At 36.1% G+C, this 21,675-nt stretch overlaps 1 protein-coding gene across 1 annotated transcript in view; it reads right to left on the reverse strand.

Annotated features, from left to right (window-relative positions):
- The window catches only part of LOC138306548 (neuroglobin-like), a 30,286-nt gene extending 9,931 nt beyond the window's left edge, over positions 1 to 20,355 (reverse strand). Inside the window, exon 1 of the mRNA XM_069247002.1 lies at positions 20,094 to 20,355. The gene's annotated coding sequence lies outside the window, so the exon portion shown is untranslated. The remainder of the gene's footprint in view (positions 1 to 20,093) is intronic.
- Between the last annotated feature and the right edge of the window lie 1,320 nt (positions 20,356 to 21,675).

The following is a 21,675-nucleotide window of genomic DNA, read 5'->3' on the forward strand; positions in this document are numbered from 1 at the left end:
CAAACGATTGTGAAAACGTAGACTTAACAATAAGGCCAGTGCGTACTTACACTGGTGCAGTCTTTAAAACATTCAACTGGGTCTAGATAAAATACACCAAACTCAAAACCACGATTGATATATCTGGAACTTATTGATAAAGCAAAACGATAACATGTTAACGGGTTCACAACAAATCTATTCATTGATGAGAAGTCCACAAAGGCGAACTATATAGTATAAAAAAATAACTTACGAGTCTAAACGTAAAACAACAATTAGATGCCTTACCTAACATCAGTGATGGGTAGTCCACAGAGAGCCACTAAATAACAACTGTATGGTGTCTCAACATCAGTGATGGGTAGTCCACAGAGAGCCACTAAATAACAACTGTATGGTTTCTCAACATCAGTGATGGGTAGTCCACAGAGAGCCACTAAATAACAACTGTATGGTGTCTCCCCAATATCACTGACAAATTCTTGAACGATGGATCAGTTGTGTACCTACCATAACTGACACAGCGACTGAATGGAAAGTGCATTAGACTTGACTGAGGCGCAACTGTGTGTGTTTCAAGGTTTCGTACTGCACATGATACATAAAGGACGAAACTTGGTAGCCGTGAAAAATTGTGGAAAGGCAAAATAGGTAAATGATGTCAGTTCAGCTATAACTACTTTATTGTGAACATTTTGAGTACCATTACCAGTAATGTGGAATTAAGTAAGATGTTAAGTGTGCTGAAAATAGAGGGAGACACAGAAACTGGGTCCTCTCATCAATCGACGCCACATTCTCTTCATGTCGCGCTTACCTTACATGAATATTTCATGACAGCTAAAACGCTGGAATCACTTGACTGTTAAATATCATATTTCGATGGTGTCCGTTGATCGTTCACGGTGACAATAGTGATGGTTTGTGGTGCGAGAGTAAAATATCCCTTATTGATCCCATATAGTACTACAATTAATGTCCAAATGACACTAGGTCGACAAATGTTGTTGATATTGTACAAAACGCAATTGCTTTTCAAAGGCAATGAGTCTGACAGTTCTTTTATATGTTATGTTACGGTTTTTTAGTGTTTGGCAGGGTGGGCTTTTTTAAATGCGATTGACCATCATGAATGTTAATTTGTACACAATGTAATTCGATTTGTCAAAAATAAAAGAATACAGTGGATCTTTCATTCAAAATATCAATTTAATACATTATAGAGTTCGTGCATTTTACAATGGCGACCACAACTGATGTCTTTTTATGTCTATAACACAGCGACGTTCCTTTGATATCCTGATTTATATCAGACCCACTCGTGACCCGCAGGTCACTTTCATTAATGAAACGCCATTTAATTACTGTTCTGTGAATAATCGGTCCTACTGTCATCTTCATTGGGCAGCCTATACAACGATAAATGATAGTCAGCAATGATATAAAAATTGTGTAACTACTTCTAAACAGATTCGGCATAACATGTCGACTTTAGTCAATCAGTACATGTTATAATGTTCGTTTAAGGTATAAAATTTCCTTTCAGATACCGACCAAACGAGTGCTACACAGCAATGAACCAGATTTGGAGACCTGTTGATAAAATATCAGGCATTTTCATAACCATCTAACGCACCGAGCAAGAGGTGAAAGGTTTGTTATAAAACGCCAGACGACATCTTTATTATAACAGTGTTTCTATATCGCCTTTATAAAGACAACATATATCATTCTAATAAAGGAAATTATTTAGAATGTCACAAATATAATCGGCTAGGTTTAGACTATAATAACACCTAAGTATACCTTACCAATATCGATATACTATCAGTATATAATTGTATGGAACCAAACTTTGTTTATATTGATTGTATAACTTCAAGTTCAGTAGATAAGTCATTCTGCTTCTGTTGCTATTGAGCAATGATTGTTGCTATCGTCGGCGCGTTACCATGGAAACGTGAAGCGTAAAATATCAAATTAAGTTCTCACAACTTGAGTTAAAAAGACCTTTAAGCTGGTGTTGAAACTACAAAGAAAGTTATATGGGCCTGGACATGTTGTTGATTACACGATGTTATCTTTATTGCCTTCTTTATACTTGGTTAGTTTTATATGTCTTTGCCTTTTTAACACATTTCGAATATTGCTTACGTTATGATATGTTTTCCAAGAGATAACTTCATAGAATGGCATTAACGGTCCTTTGATTACCTTTTTGTATATATTTATATGAATCGTAGTGAATTTGAACATACTCGCAGGCCACACATGTTGGTTTTTTTAAAATATTATCTTCTCGCATTTTAGTTGCACAAACGCTTGAATCGTTTGTTGTGATTGTTAATTAAGGAACAGGAGTCGTCCCATGCATGGCAACAGAATATTGTGAGATTGGTCTTGTAATATCTTGAGTTAACGTTAGAGTCGACGTTAGTGGTTGACGGTTATATTTTGAAAACATAATTAACATTACATTCTTCAAAACCACCAATTAAAGGTTGTAACGAAATAGCTTCTCATCATATGGCGTTAAATGATTATGGTGAATTAGGAATGGAATTAATTGAATATACGGAAATCATTACGTGACCGGGAGAAAGCCATAACTATATTTTTAGGCCCGGAATCTTGTAGAAAATCAACGTTTGATATTGTGATTAACGCACGAAAAACAATTTCACTTCCTTCGAAGCCTTCTGGTATAATGGACATTTTTTTTTCTTAAGTGTTAATTGTTTGTGCTATTTTTCATTTAAATATAATATCAAAATTGTAGACTAGTTAATGGTGGTTTTCATAATATTTTGATGTTGCTGTGGTATTAGAATCATTTTCAGTCCATGCATGGAGTTCTAGGATAACATGTATACTAATTTGGTTGTTACTGTTTTTTTCTAACTGAAACAACTTTCTTTTCCTATGACTTGCATCCGATTTATTTAATGATGTTTAGCAATAAAACATAAATCACCAACTCATCCTAATTTTTTTTCAAATTCATACTAATTAGATGCTATATAAAACTGATATTATCGACAATGTAAATGTTATATGATGTGAACATACAAAATTCACAAGACGGTTATAAACTACCCTGCTATTATGAATTGGGACATGTTAAGTCCTACATATATCAAAATATAGCAATTTACAACCCGCTCACTCTGATTTCTCACAAAATGAGGAATACAAATGATTTTTTTTTTAAAAATCCACCCTCTTACTCCAATTTTTAATTTCAAATTCCCGAAGAACGATTTTTCAAATTGGCATGGCCTAAATGCATGTGTGGCATCAGAGTGTAAAACAGCAAAATTAAAACCAATACCATTTTGTGTGCTACTTGTTAATGAAGTCAAACCGGATACAACTTTATACATCTTCTAGAGAAAATGCATAACCTCATATAACATCCAGGGCCAAAGTTATATAGATAATATAGAGAATTTAAGGAAATGTTGTTAATGCTCTCCAATGAGACTGGTAAATACTAAAGGTGACAAGATATGTTTTATTTTCGATTGTAACAATAAAAAATACCTTTACTTGTCTTGTGTTGCCAATTTGATTAAAACCACACTCTCTGATACTCTAATACTTCTCTTACTGTATTGCAGAAGGATCATGTCGTGACTCGAGAGGGTCACCGTATCTATGTTGTGATGGTAGGTACCAAAAACCTATATGTTGTCATACTTTCGCTGTTATTATGTTTTCAGAAAATGACTTTTATAATACCATTTTAGCAAATGTTTTCTTGATCTATTATCACACATATTTGCAATGCTTGAGGTCACAACGGCTTCATGAGTTCTTGAATACCTCTCTGATAAAACATTAATACCTGTTGGCGATTGGTAACTCCAAGAGATCAACGGAATAAAACACATTTAAGAATAGCCGAGGCTTCAGGTATTGTGATATCTATAGATCGACCTGGTTGAGACTTCGTTATACATATAGCTGTTCGTTTTCAAATATCTTCTTTTGAAGTTTGAATCCTTTGAGTACCGGGGTAAGTTATGTCTAATTGATTTTAATGGACCAAAGTTTGTACTGACTTGTGCAATAATTCATTCCCAGAAACCTACCAACAACTGTTTAGAATTTGTACAGTGTGAGAATTGGTCGATTTCTGTATTGTTCCTGGCTTCTCATTAGTTAATCAGTTGGAGATTATTCAATAGTGTACCTTATACATTGTGGGGATATGTCAGGAAGTTATGCAGAGTGGATTAATCATAATTGATTGGAAACACTGTAAAACACACAATCTACCTAATATAATACAGCATCGATTCCTAGGAAATCCCGACAGCACCACGAAATATATAAATAGTTTGTTTGTTGTCAAGGAAACGGTATTGATTAATTATCGCAATTATTGATATGTCAACTACGAAACAGAATGAAGCACTTTATGAAAAGGAATTTATATTTACATAAAAGCAGGTCAATATGTGTTTAAACTTAATCCCAACATCGAATTATATAAATGTAAATTCGTCTTGTTTGTCCTGTTAACATTTAGACGATGTCCCGTCCCACCAAGGACAAGACAGATATGGTAGATTAAATTACGGAATAAAACTTATACAAACATTGGCTGTGTACACATCCTCAGCACCCGTAACGTAATAAATCTATTCTGATAGTCCCAGAGGACATTTGCTGAGCAGGACCGCAGATTTCATGTTCATTGAAAAATGGATCAAAATGATTTAATGTTGTCAGTATAAACATGTTGTCCGAATGCATTGTTAATTATTCTATCCGATTGATAGATTAGGAATATGAAGCATTAACTTTATCACAAAAAGAGTCCCTTCACACTGAAATATTATATCTTAATACTACTGAACTTCAGATATTAAAAAAGGCATGCTCAATAGCTATGTCATTGACAAAAACACCGTTAAAATTCTAACAACTTGATATATTATTTGTAACTGGTTTTTAGATTCGGTCTTTAATTTCATATCAGTATATTTAATATTACTTTGGACACCTTGTACAGTTGTATACTGTATGTTCTAACCAGGAATATTACGCAGTCGTATACATTTGTGCGTGTATGGTAAAAATACTGAACGTTATTTAACAGTTTCGATCCTAATTTGATCCCTTGGAAGCCAAAGCACGTCCTTCCTTAAAGGGAATTGTCACTGCTGAATCTGTATCACTAACCAGCAGGGATAATATTTGCCATTTATGTAGCATAGATATTCCGTATACATCAATACAGTTTGCTGTATCGATATCCATTTATCCCATTACCAACAATGTAATATAATGTTGACAAACTACTTAAGTTTACCTGGTTGTTGTTTACTAATTATTCCGGTACGTACGTGTGTGACCTAAATGTTTTTTCTTGTTGTCTTTGCTGTTCAGCGGTTAAACAAATCACATTTTGTCCCAATGATCTGTTACAGAGATACCAGTGTGATGAAGTTCTGTATCTATTATTCATACAATCGCTATCCGAATCATCCCAATGCACAGCATCAAAGTCAGGTAGATGCATATAACTGGATCGTCGCTCCATAATTCAACTCATTTTTTTGCTCATATGTTACTGGTTTCATAACAGCATTGCTAGACCAAACTCGTGCGTATATTTTCAATATGTGAGAGGTGTCTGATATCCTAACACTATCCCTCTAGGTGCCATGTGGTTGGGGTGGCTGATATTTATTTATGTACCTCTGTTTCACTCCAGCCTGGACGTTTAAGTATATTTATGTACCTCTGTTTCACTCCAGCCTGGACGTTTAAGTATATTTATGTACCTCTGTTTCACTCCAGCCTGGACGTTTAAGTATATTTATGTACCAATGTTTCACTCCAGCCTGGACGTTTAAGTATATTTATGTACCTCTGTTTCACTCCAGCCTGGACGTTAAAGTATATTTATGTACCTCTGTTTCACTCCAGCCTGGACGTTCAAGTATATTTATGTACCTCTGTTTCACTCCAGCCTGGACGTTTAAGTATATTTGTGTACCTCTGTTTCAATCCAGCCTGGACGTTTAAGTATATTTATGTACCTCTGTTTCACTCCAGCCTGGACGTTTAAGTATATTTATGCACCTCTGTTTCACTCCAGCCTGGACGTTTAAGTTTATTTATGTACCTCTGTTTCAATCCAGCCTGGACGTTTAAGTACATTTATGTACCTCTGTTTCACTCCAGCCTGGACGTTTATTTACATACTAATCCACCACTCCACCAGTCGTCCAGTTTGGACTGTGGACGCCAAGTTGTCACTGATTCAACCATTCCACTATTAAATCTCTGCAATAAAGCTCTGCGCAGTTCTATCAGTATAGCAAGATGTCTATCGGTCCCTACCCCAGGTATGTCAAAGTGTCCTCCATCATAGTTGTACTTAGTATTAAATTAATGCGAGGCTTGAAAGTTTCCACTCCGATTTATCTCCCCTACTAAGCACTGGCAGGCCCTAGATGGCTACAGTTGTTGTGGGAATTAATCACGAGCATTAGCAACATGTAAGGAGATGATATGACCGTAGGGTAGACGAAGGGACCCCTGGGAGACAATGATCAGCCATACCGATAGAGAACATGGCTGCTTAGATACCAAACCAGACACACCGATGACATGCAATGTCTCCCGCCATCACATTATACCCTTATTAACCATAGTATACATTTACAAATTAATTCGTTATCACATATCTTATGATTTCTTTTTACATTAGGATGAAATAGCGATACCAATAGAGAGAGAACAAATTATACAACATGTTACCATTGCCTTATATATCTACCACATGTTGCCATACAAACAGTTGTCTTGCCTTAGTTTCAACATGTTGCCATACCAACATAACCTTGCCTTAGTTTCAACATGTTGCTATGCCACTTTTATTTCCTTATTTAAAATATGTTACCTTTGTTCTTATTCATGCATATTATATTTAAACACTTTGAAACATGTGATATTAATTTGATAGTTCATTTTAATAAACACATTATCAAACACATTTCTGTATTACATTAAGGTTGGTATCGTGAAGTATCTGTATCACTCTTTCTCTATGTATATTCAATATACTTGTAGACTCGCTATGGGGGTATAGAGCAAATCTGATTCTCTGGAACCATGCCGACGACACATGTAGCCAAACAAACATAGACATCTTGATCACTAATATTACCTCTTCAAATCTGGACTTCTTCTCTAGTGCCTACCAGACCGATAGTTCGTGTTGTCGGAACTTTATTCGATGTTTATAACCTCAAAAGGATGATCGCATTACACATTCGCTATAAACACCAGCTGTACAGTACAAACTGTTACCATATAAGGTCATAATGACATGTAATTGTTTGTTTCCTCATCGGTAACAGTTAATTACATGGCTTTGAAGTTTAGATCACATACTTCCACGTATATAACTAGTTTTTCCGTGAACATAGCTATTTTTAGATAATTACCATCTATTCCCGTCTTAACACCAGTGTTTGACGATAACAGTCGTAACTTTGTACAAACCTATATAATCACCATTGGTGTCGGTGTGGTGGTTCTTACATCAACGTGGAGCTCATGCATGTAGCATTATGTACGTTTAAGAACAAAGATCCAACAGATCAGAGTCTACCTCGACTTGATTATATCTTATTCAATTTTATATAAAGTGGTCAAGTTTCTATCTATACGAAAGGTCAGCAGAGCACGCTTCCAAGGACAATGCTAGTGGGGGATCAAAGCAATACAAGGTCTAAGGTGTATACTGGTTTATTTGTGTTCGTCAATACGGAGTCTTTTTTATAAAACATGTACAATCCAATAAGAAAGGGTAGATTTTGTCCTGATGGCATGGCTAGTCAGTGGAGACCAGGTCCAATAATTGGGTTATATTTGCTTGGGGTCTGGAATGTTGTGAATAATTGGCAATGTCTTGGATAGATCATCATACCGGAGATATGAAATGTTGTGAAGAGGCGGTACGGGGGATCGACAGTTCACTGTTAAAGAACAGCGGTACATATTAGAATGAAAGATAGATGACAATTCTACTATACCATTGCTATCTACACTGGCTGTGCCTACAATATTAATTCGGAGAAAAGTGATGGTAGACCCATCAATAACCAATGTTATTTTACGTAATACCGTAAAGTTCAGAGTCGGTCTCCTGTGGATCATTCATATTACCCTTAGGTAAATGAACTTTGTGCATTAGCGAACTTCTCAAAAAAGCTATCTTGCTCTTAAAATAATCCAATTGTATGTGCCGTTATGTAGTGTATATCATATCCTCAAGTCCACATTGTGATATCATCATGCTCGCTATGAAAACATGATGACATATTACCTGAAAGTTTCGTTTTTAGTACGTTTTGTCTGTCATTTTATGCCACATGGAACAAAGAAACACATATTCCTATCCTGTACCCCGACCAGGTATTAAAACAACCACTCTACAAACTGAGACAAGTGGTCAATATATATTGTTGTACAGAAAGTCTACAACAAGTCCTTCGTACCTGCAGAGACAGAGAACGATATAAGGTTATATTTCCACTTCTTCGAAAAGGCAACAACATCCCTTGTTCGTGCTATATGCAAGAAACTATCAAGTAGAAAGCTCTGCTCACTCAAGGAAAGTTGGCTCATCGTTATGTAAAAGTTTGAGTACTTTTTTATATTTCATTTAAAAGTTTCCTATACAATGATATCTTTCCAACAACTATGAGTGAAGGTGTGGCTTTAAAATCGCCACAAAGCTTCTTATATAACAGTTTACATACATATACATAGATGATGCAGACGCCGCGGGTGATGACCATTCTAGTGCAGTAAGGCCCCTTCAGCTGGCCAAATATACTAGGATGTAAACCTATCAATGTATGTACTCTATTCTAGTAAATCATCTAACTTCATTTATTAAATAATGTGAAACTGAAGCAAATGGCAGTCATCAATCACCCAGCGTACCCCATACCTTGTTCTTCTTTAAATTCTGTTCCAGAAGAGCGCACCGGGAATATACTATACAAAACAAACCCTTTAAATCTAGCTCGGGGAGTGTCCACATGAATTCACAATGATGACTACAATACATGTTAGTTCTGTTGATGAATTATTAACATTGTATTAATTCTGTATGGATCAGATCATTATCTTGTACTAAAGCTTAATTAAACTATCGATTACAAAATATTGATTAGAAAAAACAAGTCTGACATAGCTACTCAAACATGGGACATAAGGCGAAATATAAACCAATTTGTTCATGGAATCCTGATAGCGTACAAAGATAATAGGGCACGGCGTTCTCTGCATCATCGCGGATAAACAGAAATTTAAGTCAACATAGATTAGGAGTCAAAGAACCATCAATTGTCCCAGCGATATGATATCATGTTTTTCGTAATTATTTTACATGATTCTAATCATCAAAAACCCTATCCCATCCCCTTCATCTGTTATTCCTATTGTTCACTTGTCCTAATAGTGTAGAATTTCAAGATAATTCCCATCATCATAACGTAACATATGTCTTATGAATATAATATTAGCATAAGACTCTGAGAGATGTAACCAAAAAGACTAGGGATTAGATTAAATGTCGACATCGGGCTCCCCGTCGGAAGTCCTTCCCCTTATGTAATACTTCACTCCTGTCAATCCAGTAGCAATGCTCTCCTGTCAATTCAGTAGCAATGCTCTCCTTTCAGCTCTTGCCTCGTCAGAGTTTGTTTGCATACTAGGTATAATACAATGTGGTTTGGATAGTCGACATGTGATCAATATGGGGTGCCGTTTTTATTCAAATAGTGATAGCAAACAATTGAAAAACGGAATTAGGGATATCTTTTAGAATGAGTGATAGCACTTTGCAAAATGTTTAAAGTGATATCACCTATTCATTTTTAAGTGATAACACTGATACCACTCATATGAATTAGAGGATCTAACCAGTTAGAATAGTGGTATCACATATTCTGCCTTGCAGGTAGAGTGTTAGAATTGTGCGTGCTGCCCCTATTGCATGATCATAAAAGACGACTAAATTTAGGATCTTATCGTTTCTCTTCTTCCTAACTGACTTTATTTTTCCTAACGTCTCCCTTGGCGCCGCCTCACCTTTAGGCCGTTTGTGTAGCGCTCGCCCCTGTGAGGTAGTCTCTGGGTTCTGACCCTTGGCCGAGTCTACAGAAGTGGTGGTTTCTGTTCCTGCTTAGCGTTCAGCATACAGGGAGTAGGACGACTGATTCGCCCGTTGTCAGTATAATGAGACCGGGTGGGGTGTGTTGCTTGGTGTCTTCGGCGGCATGCTTCAGTGATATAGCACTATAAAAAGGGCAACAGTTCCACTATACAAGAAGACACAAAACACACCTCGCACTTCATACACGCTACACTCCGTATACATGGGAGGTCGTCCTAAAATGACCCTGACTGTTAATAGGACGTTAATTAATCAAACAAACAAACAAACAATCACCTATTCTAATTGGTGATATAAAAATGTTTTATACTATATTGTTGGTCTTAGTTTTACGCTTTAATAAACAATTTAAATAGAACGACGGTCTCCATATAAACTTAGATATACCGAACTGTGATTGCATGCTTCGAATTGGTTCAAACACTCAAAGAATTATAAATACAGAAAGGCAATGTTGCTATTAGTGTAAATTATTGTAATTATTAATTTGCATATCGTAATATAAAATACGTTATTATGTCATTTAGTACACTATGTGTTGAGTAATGTACTTATTTTCGTCACAGCGCTAATAGATCAAGAGGATAACATCAAATGTTGTCTAGCTGGCAAACGATATTTCTCAAGCCTGGATTCGTGTTTGACCTTATGGACGTTTTCGGAAAGTGATCTCTCCACTAACGATGCATATGTTGTGATTTATAATGTACGATTTTCTCGTTAAAGTGAGAAAATCTATGCTGAATCTGCACAACGGTTGGACAGACGGAAATTAACTAACGTTAAACCATGCTAAAGACCTATGTTCTCCAGCTTAGGAATCCGTATCACGTCAGCCGGCCTGCTATTTACTACGCCCTCTCTCACTTCCGGTATCCTTATATCACGCCGTTTATCCATTAGTCTTAGTATAACGTTAATATTAATAACAGCAGGTGAATAGCTTAATCAATCCCATATAGAACTGCATTAGGACCAACCATTGACACGACTATATACGTTTATATTGAAATGATGAAGGATAGATATGCCCAGTTGAAAAGTCACTAACTTCGTATAAAGTGTATCTTCGCTAACAATAACCAGTTATATTAACTACCGTTACATTACCACTGTACGAAATTATGCAACAATCTCTCCCAGAGTACATTGCAGTACCCACATTTCACCTCTGTAAACGGCCCGTCAAAATTTCAAGATTCTTGATAAATGAATTTCGGGCGCATACTAAATTATTTTATGCATATTTTAAGTTTCCTATTTTATCATTTGCCTATAAACGGCTGCTAGTTCAGACAGAATATAATTTAATCATTCAATATCAAACCAAACAATTATGGATTATTTTGCAGAAACAATATATTTACTTGTAAGCAAATAGTCATGATTTGCATACGACGTCCGCCATTTCAAAAACAATCACTGTGACGTCATGTATACAGGAGGCGCAATGTATTAAACAACTAGTCTTGACGTAGTAGTATTCTGTGACCCAAGGTCAACAGACGGCCACTGTGTGAGTCGTTGACAGAGGTGAATGTGGGGACCGCGATGACCTTTTAGAGGGATTGGCAAGTCAAATGTTAATATTTTTCCAATATTACGCATGGTGATTCAACTTCCGGTTAAAATTGCTTACAAACTTTACAAGAACGTTTTGTCCAAAAGTTAACGTGGCTTCAAAAATGAATCAGGAAACCCATTATTGAAAAATGTGAAAGAGCATCATTTGTCCAGAATAATAATGAAAAATTAAACAAGAGGAAAAATACAACTTTACCTAACGATCCGTCTTCGATACTCAAGGGGTTCCGATCACTTACGATTTCTACACCTCTGGACTCTCATAGCATAATTGGAGGCAGCTCAGCGGAAAATATTTGACCAATCACAGGCCAGCAAAGATTTCTTTCAAACATTACAGAGAGAGCGACGCCTTACATCAAAGCCACACAGTCGACCATAGTGCACCGTTATACGGATCTTTTGATGTACATCAAAGCACTGAAACACCTGTTCTGTTCTGTTGCCTCCATTTTTACTATGGGATAGCCCAGGGATGTTCAAATCGTAAGTGATTGGAACCCCTGGAGTATCGAGGATGCTAATGGTCATCATGTTTTATGAGGTCATCTGACCCGAAGGGTCAGGATGACCTATAGTCGTCATGTTTCGTCCGTCGTCGTCCGCCGTCCGCCGTCCGCCGTCCGTCGTGCGCCGTGCGCCCTGCGTTAACTTTTCAAAATTTTGAACTTCTTCTTAAGTTCTACCAGTGCCATTTAGTTGAAAACTACATGAAATTATTCTGACATGGTCCCGACAAAGTATTGTTATTTTTCGGGTTGATCCGAATTCCAAGATGGCCGCCACAGCCGCCATCTTGAAAACACATTTTGAACTTCTTCTCAAGTTCTACCTTTGCGATTTCGCAGAAACTTGCATGAACTGATCCTGACATGGTCCAGACAAAGTGTTTTTATATTTCGGGTCGATCCGAAATCCAAGATGGCCGCCACAGCCGCCATCTTGAAAACACATTTTGAACTTCTTCTCGAGTTCTACCGGTGCGATTTGGCTGAAACTTGCATAAAATGATCCTGACATGGTCTCAACAAAGTATTGTTACATCTCTGGTTGATCCCAAATCGAAGATGGCTACCATGACACTATATCTAATTAATTTCCTATATGTTAAGGCCCTTGGGCCTCTTGTTTGAAATAAAATTTGTTGAAAGAAATTGAAAATAATCCTGGAATGGTCCTGACAAAGTGACACCATTTATAATTAATTTCACTATTGCCAAGGTAATAAGATGACCGTTAAGGCCTTTTGGGCCTCTTGTAAAATGTGGCGCCAAGTAATTAATTTTAAGTCAGCACACCATTGCCGTCATGTTAGCATCGACGCAGTGTTGATACCATGCTATTTCAGAGTATGTAACCAAGATATTTTTAATGTATACGTTTTCCAAAATATGGAAACCAAAAAGATATTTAAAAATGCTCCACCGCTGACAAATGGTATTTTTTCACTATCAAAAACAGGAACAGACGATTTAGTATTTTTCTTCAGTTACAAAAGTTACTTACTTTACACCATTACCACCATTGAAAAGTTTGAGCTTCTAATTTAACTTCAGGTTAGAAATATAAAAAACAATTAATTGCATCCCGAAAAAATTCCGTACCACTATATCCTATATGGAATGAAGTACTGAATGTGCATGCACCAAAGGCAAAATAAATTATTTTATATTATTTTTTGTGTTAATTAGACTATTATATACACGATTAAACACCAATTATTGTTCAAATGATGAATATCATTTATGCTCTGTCGGCGGTGGAGCATCTTTAACGAAGGAAAATATTTCAAAACAAACTTTTCATTAATTATATTTTCTCCGAACTATATCATTTATAAATAAACTAACACTTCCTGTCTCGTTATCCATATACTCACAACATGAAACATAAAAAATATACCTGTTGTTATGAAAGTTTGATCGATTGTTTTATCTTTGGTGAGTTTTGCAAATCAAGCAGGTCATAATATATCGGTTTCATGAATTATACTACTCTGTCTGTTGACTTTTTGTCTCATACCAAGCATCATGTTTTTCTGAAACCATACTAGAACAGACTACGTGTGTCTTGATATAGTCATTCAATTTTACCCACCTGTTTGTTCTGTAGATGCATGGCATTGTTTACTATCACTTCGAAGATTACAAGTCGTTCACTCAATAATACGCGTTGTGGCTTAAAGCGTTTTGAAACGTTTAACAACATATTTTATATTTTTAATGCTCCTTTGCTAGATAGAAATATACACCTGCCTCCTAAATACTTTGTGTTTATATGCCAAAGTAATTTTATAGTAATGTACGTGTTGATTTAGACGGCTAACGACGGGCTGAATATGTGCAAGTTGGGTACTGTAAGGTTAGGGAACAGTTTGTGTAGATAAGTGATATCATCGTGAAATACTCAGTTTTATTTTAATTCTTTGATTCTATCATTATCACGGTAGATACTGATCTTAATACCAAGATCTAGCGTATAGTAATTAGCAAAAACCGTCAAAGTATCTAGTTAGCTCTATTCCATCTGCTCAATAAATTGTCAATTGGATTCGGTTACTTGTTTAATGAACCACTATTGTGTTTTAGTTGGGCACATCTCTTTGGAATAAAAACACATGATAAAAATGTATCAAAATTAACATGATGACAAGTGAAGCACAAAAATCGAAAATAAAAACACATGATAAAAATGTATCAAAATTAACATGATGACAAGTGAAGCACAAAAATCGAAAATAAAAACACATGATAAAAATGTATCAAAATTAACATGATGACAAGTGAAGCACAAAAATCGAAAATAAAAACACATGATAAAAATGTATCAAAATTAACATGATGACAAGTGAAGCACAAAAATCGAAAATAAAAACCCATTACCCTCGTCATGTTATACTGTCGTCTTTTTAAAGCTGCTCACTGAAAACATAGATTATTTGGTCACTTGTGTAACGCACCATCGATCTTTATTCTGACAGATCCAGCCAGAGTTAATCACAGTAAACACAGTGTCGGCTAAAATCAACAAGGGTTGGCAGTTGTCATTTTTCATAATTTCTTTTTCATGAAGATTAGAGAATATTAACAAAAATCTAGAAAATCCACTAAACAGGGCAACCCAATTTGATTGTGTTTGATTAGGTACTGATCATTTGTTTACACGAGCCCCGGGCACCAGTACTGTTAATATAATTAGTATCAATCGATCGGAGTCTCTTTGAACCAAGTCCATATGAGATTTAATAACAGGGCTGAGTTTATCACTGTTTAGTAATTATGGCTTTCAACCATATAACTGTACTTGTCTAAGTGAATCTAGAACCAGTGATGTTTTTTACATGTTACAGCTGGCATAAGGCTGTTGTGTCTAGACTAGCCAAAAATTCTGCATTCCCTAAAATATCTTATATTAATTATGTTTCTTGTATTATTATTATTGAATAAAAGTCCTTAATGAATTCGGTACATTACGAAAGTGTACAGCTTGTACAAATAAAACCTAAATAAACCTATATGAAGCAGGTTAATATATTTTTTCATAGCTTGACTGCATGTAAAGTTGATGGTGTCAAAATCGGTACTTCCTGTCGCAATTCCAACAATTTAGACATACCATTGACTTTATATTTTTTTTTAAATATTTTAAGCTGTCAAATTATTCAAGAATCTAAAAATAATGCATTTACGTATATATGTATTATTGTTCATTATTTGAACACTATTCCTCGGCACTATGTAAAGGAATAAGAATTTCTAAATGATGTTTAAATATGTATTAAGTGTGTAATAAAAACATGGAAATTAAGGGGGTTTTATTTATATTTTTAAAACATGATAAATAAAAGGTTCCATTCGATAGTTGCCATATTATGCAGATCTGAAAGAATAGGGTTATGATTTTTGTGTACAAGAGAATTTGTTCTAGGGTCAGCAGACGAACAATATAAAACGCTTACAACGGAAAATATGAAAATTGTCAGCAAATGTTTTGACACCACTTTGACACTGAAATCGAGATAAAAAAAAGCATACTGATTAAATGTCTGTAAAACGAATATTTGGAACCGTACCCCTTGTGAGCATTTGTCAAACCGTAGTATGATGTTATAGAAACGTAACGAAAGGTCACGATTAGGTGGATAAAATAACCAGTCTGGAAAATGGCAAAGACACTTCAGCAGACATTTGATTATTTTTAGTAATGTCAAGTGCACAAAGAAGTCTAGCAGACGCATGATAATTATCAGCAATGTCGAGAGCATATTCAAGGCTTAGTTATACCTGGGAAACAAAGGGAATGAATAGCATCCAATACAAGAGAAAAGACTCGTTGACACCTGAGTATATCAAAACACAATAAATGAAGGTCTGAAGGTATCATCAAATGTGAGAGTAATGAACGAGGAGCTAAGCCAGGACAATCTAGCAGGTATGTCGTGATGTAAGTGCTACTCTGGTCTGAGGGTTCCATTTGTTTGCTTTGCAATTAGAAACAACAGCTTCATTTCAACAGTTTGAAATATTAATGCACTCTTACACGTCTGAGAAGTAAATAATCAGTTGATAAATGGTGCGTAACGAGAGGTTTTGAATAATTGATTCCGTGATTGAATTGCTGCAGTGTGTTGTGTAAGGCTGGCCGTGTACATAACAACTCGCTGATGTGCATGGAATGCTCAGTTTTCGTCACCTCAGCAAACAAAGTACAAATAATCATGGATTCTATCTCTATTTCAAATGTAAAGTTTCGGTCAATTTAATGATATTTTTAGATATAATACACATTAAGAAATTGCGTTATCACATTATCATTAACCTGCGTTATAAAGGATATGCAGCAATTCTCTTGGTTAGTTGTTCTTGCTCGCATTTCGATTTCATCTTTAAATCTATTAGGTTTTGATATTTTCCTGGTCTCTAGTTTTAACTTATCAATACTTATCATGGTTAATGTCGGGCCCTAAAGACAAAGCAAACTGCTGCTTTTAACTTTTATTGTTGCTATTGGACTACGCATGACATTAATACTGACATGACCTGGTAATTGATAGAAACAGCTCGCCCGAGACGAAAAACTGAAAACATTTTCTTGACTTGACTGTCAATCAGACTGGGATTTTATGGGAAACATTGGTTTGCAGTGGTATATCATGATATGGAATTCCCTGAGTGACTTTAGCATACAAATCTCAATCGTCAATACTTAAACGTCATTAAGGTCTGCATTACTATTTGAGTTAATGACTACATTACCATGAGATCTCATTGATATGTATACACTCATCATATCACCCATCACAATCACCATACCTTTCCCTATAGGTAAGCCGGTTCACCACTCTACAATTCAACATAGCACTCATCATATCACCCATCACAATCACCATACCTTTCCCTATAGGTAAACCTGTTCTCTACTCCACAATTCAAAATAGCACTCATCATATCACCAATCACAATCACCATTCCTTTCTCTATAGGTAAGCCGGTTCTCTACTCAACAATTCAAAATAGCACTCATCATATCACCCATCACAATCACCATACCTTTCCCTATAGGTAAACCTGTTCTCTACTCCACAATTCAAAATAGCACTCATCATATCACCAATCACAATCACCATTCCTTTTCCTATAGGTAAGCCTGTTCTCTACTCCACAATTCAAAATAGCACTCATCATATCACCCATCACAATCACCATACCTTTTCCTATAGGTAAGCCTGTTCTCTACTCCACAATTCAAAATAGCACTCATCATATCACCCATCACAATCACCATACCTTTCTCTATAGGTAAGCCGGTTCTCTACTCAACAATTCAACAACTGATTGAGGACAACAAGGCATGTATAAACCTTTCTTTTTTAATGAGAATTGACGGTTCGCCAGCTGTCAATCAAACCACACAGGTATCCCACGTGACTTTAGATTTTGTATTGTGAATACTATGACATTCAAATAAGTATACATGAGTGTTGTTACAATCTGTCCGGAGATCGGTCAATACTTAGCAGAGTTTTAGCAGACGAAGAGTATTTCGTTCGTGAATTTATGAAACCTTCTTCTAAACAATATATAATCAGAAAACTAAAATAAAAATTCCAACACGAAAAACATTGAGGTCCCGCATTCTTTGAACATATAAAGAACACGACCGATGAATGTGTGACTATCCCTTACCTGTATGGAATTGCGGTGCTTGTCCTACTTCACACAGCTGTGACGTGTGAGTACCAGTAGTGTTAATTACTGGGTGGTATTTAACTTCATTAAAACAGTGAGTAGCTTAATCCGATTGTATATTGATAGGCCGGATTTAAGATAATTATAAAATCATTCCCGAACATATCTGTTTATGGATACGCTTTTAATTAGCGGATCCTTTGGCGAGAGATGGTAACACCGACGATCCATCGATCACCTTACGTAAACGAGTACATGCGTACCAAATCAGTCTAAACATGGACATCGGGACTATCTTTGTTAACACCTTCATAAGGCTGGCTAAATATAGGAGCTTCGGACCAACTTCCATGAAACCTAGTGTACAATGTGTACTTTTATCATTTCCAGACAGAACTACATCCTCAGACATTGTCTAGAGCTACTGCCAATTTACTGTACAACGTGATACCTTAGAAACACCTTCTGGTTGCGTCTTGATTTACATATATATAGTCCATTTATAGACATGATAGTTATTCGAAAAAATCAGAAATCGTCTAGTATACGAATGTAGATACTATAAATTATTAACTGAGTGTAAGTCTTTTCATTAGAATTAATTGTCTAAAAACTACGTTTAAACATCAATTTGCCAACACACTTAAGCAAGACAGAACATTGAGATATATTACCCCGTCCACTGTCGCATTAACCCTATATAGACCCGTGATCACCCGTCCACTGTCGCATTAACTCTACATAGACCCATGATCACCCGTCCACTGTCGCATTAACCCTACATAGACCCGTGATCACCTCTCCACTTTCGCATTAACCCTACATAGACCCGTAATCACCGTCCACTGTCGAATAAACCCTACATAGACCCGTGATCACCCGTCCACTGTCGCATTAACCCTACATAGACCCGTGATCACCCGTCCATTGTCGCATTAACCCTATATAGACCCGTGATCACCCGTCCACTGTCGCATTAACCCTACATAGACCCGTGATCACCCGTCCACTGTCGCATTAACCCTATATAGACCCGTGATCACCCGTCCACTGTCGCATTAACCCTACATAGACCCGTGATCACCCGTCCACTAATATTAATAAGAATACCACAGAATAACAACCGTTCATCGTAGAAAATACGTGAAAACGTTGCCTAAATGCGGCACCGGATCTATCTTACGTCATTGAATTGGAAAACTGAGATGCTCCACCGCCGACGAATGATATTTTTCTCTACCAAAAACAGGAACAGACGAATTAGGATTTTCTTCAGTTACAAAAGTTTACTTACTTTACACTATTATCACCATCGAAAAGTTTGAGCTTCTTATTTTAATTCAAGATAAAAAAAACTGCGTCCAGAAAAATCCTATGACACTATGCCCTATAAGGAATTATTTCAAATGCATTTTTGTGTTGATTTGACACATATAAACACGATTATACAATGTACAATCATTTATTGTTCAAATTATGGGTATCGTTTATGCTCTGTTGGCGGTGGAGCAGCTTTAACAAAAGATTTTATGTTAAAGATTTTAATAATTGAAAGACCAGACTTAATACAGCACCATTTTATGCTATTTTGATACAGAGTAACATGAAATAAATGAAGCGACCATTCCATGTTAATCATGTTCCGTAGAGTAAACCCTGACCAGACCCGTCATCATAACTAAAGCTAAATAACTAAATAAGTGGCGAGATATGATTTAAGGAAAACTATTCAATGTTGATTATTTTAATAACTGGCAACAACGCCTGTCAAAAATGAAGCATACATATTTTTGTATATTTAGTGTTTCTATTTAAGATACACTAGAACCGGATCAAATAAAACTCTAATTCGCTTTAAATTGTTTTGTTGTGAGAAAAGTCCTGACTGAACACTATCAATTCGTTCTTAATTGTTTTGTTGCGAAAAATTGTTATAGTACTCGATATGACTGACAGAAAACAACAATTAAAATATGACCAAATAAGACACCGATTCATTTTTAAATGCTTTGGTGCGAGGTGAAACTTGACTATATGAAGCACGAAATATATGTTAATTGTTTTAGTACGAGGTAAAACCCTAATGAAAATGAAACCACAGTACTTCTCAAGCCCATAGTAAAGCTTACCTTGGTTTGTTAGTACTTGGATGTCGATCGTTCGTTAGTCCCAGAACATTTCACGATGTCAGTGTACTGTGACTGCTATACACTCCAATACTGGGGAGAAAGGTTGCTGAACCTCTTCTACACAACAGAAGGTCTCCACACGTCTATACCAGGAAGAAAAGACATTGTGTTAGAAGGACGTCTGTTGTATATGTTGATTATTTTTTGTTATTCCGTCTCTACTAAGTCACGGTCAACATTGGCGTGTCTCCAGCCCCATTCAGAGAAGCAAACAGCATTGACGTTTTGCCTTGCGTGTGTCAGCAGCTGTTTCTCCACACTAGAGCCTACCTGTACGGGCGGTAGGTGTTACACTCCCACGCCTGTAGTCTCCACACACAAGTACCATCTACGTATAGCCAACAACTACATACAATGTCCTCAACATCTCAAGCAAAAATGGCGGTTGTTACATGTCCAACATTACTGCAATGTCATTGTAGATCCTTACAAACAGTTATATTTCTAAGAATACCATCACGTCAAAATGAACAGTTACAATTCCAATCATACGTATATATAGCAATGCATATTTGAACATGTGGGTGGCAAGCACCAAACCGACAGATACATTTCGAACCATCCTCAAATGGTACTGTATATCTGAAGAATCCTGTGGATGGCAAGTTTCCAACCATTTAACAAGCATATCGCACTGATCGTGTGAGTAACGAGTTCCAAGTAATCATTTATATACAAAATAATATTTATATATTACTGAAAATGTCAGGGAAAATCTTTTCATGGCTTCTATCACGTCGCGTCGTTTAAATATAGTAACACTATCACCTGCTTCAGTAGGATCATCATGCCGGATTACCATAAAAACAGCATTTGTCATTGTTTTCTCTCGGGCCCTTGGAATAACGATATCGCAGGCAAAAGTTCCGGTGGTGAATGACCTGTATCGATTTATATTCCACTGCCCCAAATAATACATCAAAACACAACATTCTCGTTCGATCTAATAAATTTTGTGAAAACACGATGCTATTTCGTGATGAAAACAAAAGTCACATTTAACATTCTCGTTTGAACTGATATATGCAGGAAAACAAGAGTCACATTTAACATTCTCGTTTGAACCGATATATGCAGGAAAACAAAAGTCACATTAACGTTCTCGTCTAATCTAATATCTGGATGAAAAGTCACATTTAACATTCTCATCTAATCTAATATCTGGATGAAAAGTCACACATAACATTCTCGTCTAATCAAATATGTGGATGAAAAGTCACATATAACATTATTGTCTAATCTAAAATGTGGATGAAAAGTCACAATTAACATTCTCGTCTGAAGCCATATTTAAGACTCTCGTCTGATCTCATATATGCCATTAAAACACACAAAGTTCCATATATCTAAGACATCAGATAGATAGTTAAGACCCTATATCAGGAAAACCAACGCGTCCTGTGTTCTTACAACACTCCTCTACATTATTTATTTTTGGATTGTCTCACTACATTCTTACAACATTCCTAAACATTATATATTTTTGGATTGTCTCACTACATTTTTACAACATTCCTCCACA

Source organism: Argopecten irradians, chromosome 1 (genome assembly GCF_041381155.1).
Source record: "Argopecten irradians isolate NY chromosome 1, Ai_NY, whole genome shotgun sequence".
Classification (NCBI taxonomy): Eukaryota; Metazoa; Mollusca; class Bivalvia; order Pectinida; family Pectinidae; genus Argopecten; species Argopecten irradians.